At 29.9% G+C, this 7,574-nt stretch overlaps 1 long non-coding RNA gene across 1 annotated transcript; it reads right to left on the reverse strand.

The window, feature by feature from the left end:
• Window positions 1–1,225: 1,225 nt before the first annotated feature.
• LOC139491006 (uncharacterized) lies at window positions 1,226–4,593 on the reverse strand. The gene is made up of 3 exons (XR_011656445.1): window positions 4,449–4,593; window positions 3,674–3,768; window positions 1,226–1,776 (listed from the first exon to the last, which is right to left on the reverse strand). It is a non-coding gene; the product is annotated as an uncharacterized lncRNA (long non-coding RNA).
• Between the last annotated feature and the right edge of the window lie 2,981 nt (window positions 4,594–7,574).

Genomic DNA, 7,574 nt, shown 5'->3' on the forward strand with positions numbered 1-7,574 from the left:
TCAAAAGCTCGAACACATCAAACGTATGGTTTACATTTGAAGTATTCCTGACTTGGTACAGGCATTTTCTTATGTAGAAAATGATGGATTGAACATGGTTTAATAACGCTAAACCTCTCACTTGTACGACAGTCGCATCAAATTTAATTATATTGACAACGACGCGTGAACTGAGGGAATTGCAACTGTAATTGTAGAAGTATTATTATTAAGTAAACTTATACACTAAAAAGTGTCAACTAAAACATGTCATAGAAACTGAGTTCTAAATAAAAGGTTAACTATATTGTCATTACAAGGTTTTCAGTTAAAATATGTTCTCCGATAGACTGCAAAGTTTTGTTTGTGTATATCATCTCGAAGAGTTCTCATCTGAAAACAAAATAAGGATACTATATATTAACTACGTTAATTTATGGTCATTAAGAAATATATAACAATATATAACCATAAAACGTACCGTAAACGGTTTGAGTTACGGCACTTTGTACCTAAAACAGGGGGGTGTTTTTTTCACATGTCGCACCGTATCTCAAAAACGATTCTTGATTATGGCTTACAACTTTAAACACTTCTTAGTTATATTAATCTAAAGATCTGTATACTTTTTGGTGATGATACAAAATTTAATTTTTGAGTTATTGAGTATTTTGTAAAAAAAAGGGGGAGGTTTTTTTTACATATTGAGCCGTATCTCAAAAACAATTTATGATTATTGCTTAAAACTTTAAACACTTCTTTGTTATATTAATCTAAAGATCTGTATACTTTTTGTTGATGATTCAAAACTTTATTTTGGAGTTATTGAGTATTTTGTTAAACAGGGGAGGGTTTTTTTACATGTCGCGCCGTATCTCAAAAATGATTTATGATTATTGCTTAAAACTTTACACACTTCTTTGTTACGCCTCCGGGTGCGGGAATTTCTCGCTACATTGAAGACCTGTTGGTGATCTTCTGCTGTTGTTTTTTCTATGGTCGGGTTGTTGTCTCTTTGACAGATTCCCCATTTCCATTCTCAATTTTATCTTGTTCAATAATATAAAGGTCCAGCATAGCAAAATAGATAAATACTAGAGCAAATATTGCTTAATATGCTAATTTTTATTATAGTATTTATAAGAATTTGTTACATTATATAATTCAAAAAATGTTTATTAATCAAATATATTAAGATATATACAATACCAGATACAGCAATAACAACACATTATAAATATCAAAGTATAAAAAACTAATGGAAACACAAATTGCACGACATAATCATTCAAAAAATATTCTTGATAATCTTGTTCATATTTGATTCTGTTACTGTGTGTTCGCTTCTTTAGAAAACAGTAAAATCACAAAAAAACTGAGCTCCGATGAAAATTGTAAAGGAAAGTCCCTAATCAAATGACAAAATCAAAAGCTCGAACACATCAAACGTATGGTTTACATTTGAAGTATTCCTGACTTGGTACAGGCATTTTCTTATGTAGAAAATGATGGATTGAACATGGTTTAATAACGCTAAACCTCTCACTTGTACGACAGTCGCATCAAATTTAATTATATTGACAACGACGCGTGAACTGAGGGAATTGCAACTGTAATTGTAGAAGTATTATTATTAAGTAAACTTATACACTAAAAAGTGTCAACTAAAACATGTCATAGAAACTGAGTTCTAAATAAAAGGTTAACTATATTGTCATTACAAGGTTTTCAGTTAAAATATGTTCTCCGATAGACTGCAAAGTTTTGTTTGTGTATATCATCTCGAAGAGTTCTCATCTGAAAACAAAATAAGGATACTATATATTAACTACGTTAATTTATGGTCATTAAGAAATATATAACAATATATAACCATAAAACGTACCGTAAACGGGCGTATAAATGTTATTACAAGAATTTTCTGACTTCATACAGAGACAGAAGGCAATAGAGGAACACATTTCAAATACTTCCGGTTCAAGCCATATTAATGATTTAAGGGAAAATTAGAGGTTGTATACTTTAGAAGTTACACTTTCGGGAGAGAAAAAAATGCGATAGGAATGGCCAAGATACAATACACAAGGAAAGATAGTTACAAGGTACCTAAAAGTAGATATGACAGTACTCATTAATAAACGTATTTGTTTGAATTTGCAAAAATATACATTCATCGTTTAAAATTTTCATCTTGTAAGTTATACATATGCACTAAAACTAAAGTTGCAACTCAGTGTGGACGAACTTAACATTTACAGTCTTTAGCGGTTCGGCATTTTTTCTTTGTTTTACCTCGGGAGTGTTAATCGACAAGAACTGAAGGTCTCACATGGTGTTATAATATCATTATTTGTTGGCTCCATGAAATTTTGTTATGTATAGATGTCTAAATTAGTGATCTTGAACAGTTTGCCTTTTTATACGCCCGTCAAAATTTTGACGGGACGTATTATGGTATACAAATGTCCGGTGTCCGTCCGTCCGTCTGTCTGTCCGTCCGTCTGTCTGTCTGTTCGTCTGTCCGTCTGTCCGTCTGTCCGGCGTAAACATGTCGCACCGTAACTTGAGAACGACTTATCCAAATTTCATGAAACTTAACATAGTTGTTTCTTATGATGGTCAAATGATCTGTATACTTTTTGGTGAAAATAAGATTAAAACTTTTTGAGTTACGGCACTTTGTAACTAAAACAGGGGGGTGTTTTTTTCACATGTCGCACTGTATCTCAAAAACGATTCTTGATTATGGCTTACAACTTTAAACACTTCTTAGTTATATTAATCTAAAGATCTGTATACTTTTTGGTGATGATACAAAATTTAATTTTTGAGTTATTGAGTATTTTGTAAAAAAAAGGGGGAGGTTTTTTTTACATGTTGAGCCGTATCTCAAAAACAATTTATGATTATTGCTTAAAACTTTAAACACTTCTTTGTTATATTAATCTAAAGATCTGTATACTTTTTGTTGATGATTCAAAACTTTATTTTGGAGTTATTGAGTATTTTGTTAAACAGGGGAGGGTTTTTTTACATGTCGCGCCGTATCTCAAAAATGATTTATGATTATTGCTTAAAACTTTACACACTTCTTTGTTATATTAATCTAAAGATCTGTATACTTTTTGGTTTTGATTCAAAATTTTATTTAGTGATATTTAGTTTTTTTGTAAAAAAAAAAAACAGGGTTGGGGGTTTCACATGTCCCGCCGTGTCTCAAAAACAATATATGGTTATTGCTTAAAACTTTCTCAGAAACTATTTATGATTATTGCATAAAACTTCCACACAAGACGTCGGGCGTATCATGCACTCATGGCGCAGCTGTTTTTTTCAATAGCACATGTTTAAAATTTTAATACAGATCCAGGCCCTGTGAAATATCTCACTATAATGGTTCACAAATATGTGTCCTTGGATAACTTATATGTAAGAAGGACACAAATAAACACGTTTGCACGCAGCTTTTTATTACATTTGCGCGCATGTATTTAACACAGGTAAATTAAGATATTCAAATGCAATTTTATGTAGAATTAAATATAAAAAATACATAATTAAAGTTATGAATGTCATCATAAGCTGAGAGCACACGTAACGATTGTTAATCGATAATGTTAATAATTTGTATGATAATGCACCCAAATGCAATTCATTGATTTAAGTGCTATTCAATAACTCATATTAAACTTACTGCACATTTAATGGCTAATATTCCTCTATTGTGGGTTCCAATAAAATCTTGCATCAGTACTGGGAAACTGTCTGAGCGAAACCGATGTGCAAATTCTGAAGAAGAAAAAAGGGTCTTAGTCTATAATTGTTAAGAGTAGATTATCAAAATAAAACTTTACAACTGAACACTTTTAAAAATATATTTGTGTATGCCACTTTTGTACCATCGTATTTTATAACAACATAATCGATAATCTTGTTCTATGCAACATGTAACAAACTTATTACAAATGCTTAAACGGTTTAAAACTGCAATTTCGTTAGATTTATGTCTTGACGTTTTGATTATAAAATAAATAAGTCGTTTTTTATTTTAGTTCTAATTTAACATTGTACTTTCAATTAACCTTTAAATTTGCGGGACAATCTCATTAAGATCTGACAAAGTGTATTCAGTTGTGTGTAAAGCTCTGATTACCAGCTGATTTAAATCAGACTGATTAAAATTAAAATAAAAAATTAATGTCATAATACTACATGTGCAAAAATGATTCTACTATTAAGTGGTCATTAAAGGTAAATTTTTATAGGGATCACATTTAATTATTTAATTGCATGGATTGCATTTCATTTATGGATACTTTTACTTCGCAGGAACTTATAAGTACAATGTAAACATTCAAAGACACGCATGTAAATAAAATTGTGTTTAATGAGTGTAAACAATAAAATATGACGGTTTTGCAATAATCGTGACAATTTGTAAATAGACAGAAACATTTCAAATAGCTCACCTGTACAATTAAACGAACATAAAGCATGTCCAATGATGGTAATTAGTATTAATATGATCTTCATTTCCGATTATACTTTTTCTTTTACATAAACAAACAATTTATAGCAACTTTTATGAGGAATTGATCGAATTGTCTCAGCAACGGCTTGTCGTACTGTGATGTGGGAAGTAATGGTTTTATACGTTTATATATTGCACCTCTTTCTATTCTGGGTATTTTTTTTCCGAATTCCAACACTAAACCTTGCGTAAGAGAAAAAAATGTATCGTGGGTTTGACGAAAAAAAATATTCTTTCATTGTAATCCCTTTAATTGATTCATTCAAGCGCTCATCTCTTATTCATTACCGTTGTTATAGGTGGGAAAACATGATCAAAACTAATATAAATGAATAGATTTTAGTCCAATACAATTAGTCCCTACACAAATTGACAATTAGGAAATTCGATAACTAAGGATTAACTACATCAAAATTGCTAATAGTATAACTTTTATTTGTTCATTGTGTGGTGTATCCACCGTACTCATGATAATTCCTTGAAATCAAGGAATAATATGAGCGTTTACAATATTCAAACTGACAAAAGAGAAAATTTTAAGATTTTATCAATCGAAAAACAAAAGGTGATCTAAAATGGCCTTTATTTAAGTACTCAAAGTCAGTAGACACAAAACCTATTTTTCAAACTAATATCTATTGATTAAGTTTTACCGGAAAAGATTCTTTAAACAAACCTGATGTGTACACTGCAACAGCATCGACTAATTTAAACATTGAAAAAAGTAAGTTAATTAAAATACCGAACTCCTAGGAAAATTCTAAACGGAAAGTCACTAAGCAAATGGCAAAATCAAAATGTTAAGCTCAAACACATCATACGATTGTATAACAACCGTCATATTCCTGGTTTGGTACAGGCTTTTTCTTATGTAGAAAATTAGGAGATAACTGTATCAAAATTGAGATTGGAAATAGGGAATGTGTCAAAGAGACAACAACCCGACCATAGAACAGACAACAGCATAAGGTCACCCATAGGTCTTCAATGCAGCCAGAGAAATTCCCGCACCCGGAGGCGTCCTTTAGCTGGCCCCTAAACAAATATATGTACCAGTTCAGTGATAATGAACGCCATACTTAACTCTAAATTATACACAAGAAACTTAAATTAAAAATAATACAAGACTAACAAAGGCCAGAGGCTCCTGACTTGGGACAGGCGCAAAAATGCGGCGGGGTTAAACATGTTTATGAAATGTATTGTATTTTAAGCTTGGCTTTCGTAGAACGTAGATAAAATATACATTACAGTTATCTCCATTCTAATGCCACATGTTAAAATGAATTCCATTTAATAAATATTTTGGCTCAAAAATGCCATAAATAAAAATTCAACAAAACTGTTGCATCGTCTTTATCATCTAAAAATGTGACGTCATATGTATATTCTGGTTTTATAGCTAGCTGAACCTCCCAATTGTATGACAATTGCCAACGATGTGTGAGTAAAACAAACAGACATAATAGGTAAAATGTCAAAAAAGGAATACCGCAGTCACATTGTGAAAAAAAACGTAATGCCTATGTAAACAAACAAAGCACATCAGCAAAAACGAAAATCATACACAAATTTACAATAGCACAATAACACAATGACGGATATATAAGTACAGGGCCATGCCAAATAGATATTTAAAAAATAGACTACACAGTAAAAGAAATAATTCACAAAAACAAATAAAAGAATGCATAACACTGAAACAACTGACGAATTGTCTCAGAGAAAAAATAAAAGCCTGTGAATAGTAAAATAATACACATTCTCATAAAGTGTTTTATTAATGGTATATAATTAGAAGATTCAATTTTTGTCAATTTTGGTGCCAAATAAGACATCTGATCCCTTCTTTGTCATAAATATAATAGACACACTTAAAGTTTGATCTCTTAACTCTATTTTCTTATTAAATTTGCTACATTTCGCATTTCCCGGTATTATATTAAAATTTTCAACTTTTTTTTTTTAAAACAATTATAGACGTCGTGAATGAAAATTGATGAAGTTCTTCCAGATAAAATAAAGCAGAGGCTTCATTTTTGGATTGTTAATATTCTAAAGTATAAATTTAATTTGTAGTACTTGAAACTTTATAAAAAGTAAATTCAGAAAAATACTGAACTCCGAGGAAAATTCAAAACGGAAAGTCCCTAATCAAATGGCAAAATCAAAGGATAAAACACACCAAACGAATGGACAACTGTCATATTCCTGACTTGGTACAGGCATTTTCAAATGTAGAAAATGGTGGATTGAATGGTGGAGTGAAAATCAGTTATTTATTTTAAAGTTACTTTTATTATGAATCATTATATGCTATATTTTTTGGCACAACATATAGGTCAATTTTGCATTAACATTTACGAAAAAGTGAATTTTCAAATAACAATTTATAGTCCTGCATAAAGATAATCCAAATAAGACGGATCATTTTGGATATTAATATTGAATTATACAAATTTAGCAACACAATTTTATGAAATTTTATCGAAATTGAAAATTAAATATCAAAACAATTGACATCCAATCAAACATTTTATAATTATAGATACCCAGATGATAATAGTTTATCTAGATATTTGAATAACGTTATATATTAGTTCTACTTTAACAAGCAATGTAAGTCTTATTTGACATTATGTACAAGGACAAACAATTGAAACAAAATTGCAACATCCGTTTTAAGTACACACGTTTTTGTTTTATTTTAAAACCCATCTAAATCAATTATTCAGGCAATAATACAAATTTTGTTTACTATTTTCTATTCGTTTTTTATCAATAACATCTTTAAAAAGAAATCTAAGACCAGAGTTTGTTTTCAAAATAACATTGTATACAACAGTTACTATTTGATAATTGGACCAGGATTACAGATACAAATATATTATTTAAATTAATTTTATATTTCATTTTAATAGTCATGATAATTGTCGAATATTTTTTTTCGTTTGACGTACACATTTGAAGAAAGTTCACATTTACATATGTAGAGTTCATTCAAAAATAAATAAGATAAATTCAATAAATAACTTTTTTATGCAATTATGATCATTTGAAATTG

Source organism: Mytilus edulis, chromosome 10 (genome assembly GCF_963676685.1).
Source record: "Mytilus edulis chromosome 10, xbMytEdul2.2, whole genome shotgun sequence".
NCBI lineage: Eukaryota > Metazoa > Mollusca > Bivalvia > Mytilida > Mytilidae > Mytilus > Mytilus edulis.